The sequence below is a fragment of the Sinocyclocheilus rhinocerous genome, unplaced genomic scaffold (genome assembly GCF_001515625.1).
Source record: "Sinocyclocheilus rhinocerous isolate Xijiao unplaced genomic scaffold, SAMN03320098_v1.1 scaffold27068, whole genome shotgun sequence".
Lineage (NCBI taxonomy): Eukaryota > Metazoa > Chordata > Actinopteri > Cypriniformes > Cyprinidae > Sinocyclocheilus > Sinocyclocheilus rhinocerous.
The window spans coordinates 2,242-2,680 of record NW_015659772.1 but is presented as its reverse complement, the minus strand read 5'-3'; the positions used below and the strand labels follow the sequence as shown (position 1 = coordinate 2,680).

The window sequence follows — 439 nt, the reverse complement described above, 5'->3', positions numbered from 1 at the left end:
ATAATAACTGAATTTTCCCAGTGATCAGCCAATAATATCTCAGCCACCTAAATATTGTGCACCTCCACTCCAGTGTAGTATTAATGTAAAATGTGTGTAGTATGTGGTTGACGTTACAGTTATGATAATTGTCTCCAATTTCATTGAGAACATTTGCATTATTCAAATAAAAGAAATAAGCACAATCAGTTATTTTTTACATTGTATTACAAAACTCTGAGAAAAACTGTTACAAAAATAAAAAAAACATCAATGTTTATTTTTAAATATCTGAAAGCTTTTATTACCTGATGGTCTTTAATGAACAGTGTTTATCCTGTAGTAAATCACTGAGCTGCTTCACTCCTGATTGTCCAGGATCATTTCCTGTGAGATCCAGCTCTATCAGGTGTGAAGGGTTTGATCTCAGAGCTGAAGCCAGAGCTTTATAACCTTCTTC

General features: G+C 33.3%; 1 long non-coding RNA gene across 1 annotated transcript in view; it reads right to left on the bottom strand.

Annotated features, from left to right (window-relative positions):
* The window catches only part of LOC107724226 (uncharacterized), a 9,295-nt gene extending 8,897 nt beyond the window's left edge, over positions 1–398 (bottom strand). The window contains exon 1 of the long non-coding RNA XR_001638008.1: positions 288–398. This is a non-coding gene — a long non-coding RNA (uncharacterized LOC107724226). The remainder of the gene's footprint in view (positions 1–287) is intronic.
* Between the last annotated feature and the right edge of the window lie 41 nt (positions 399–439).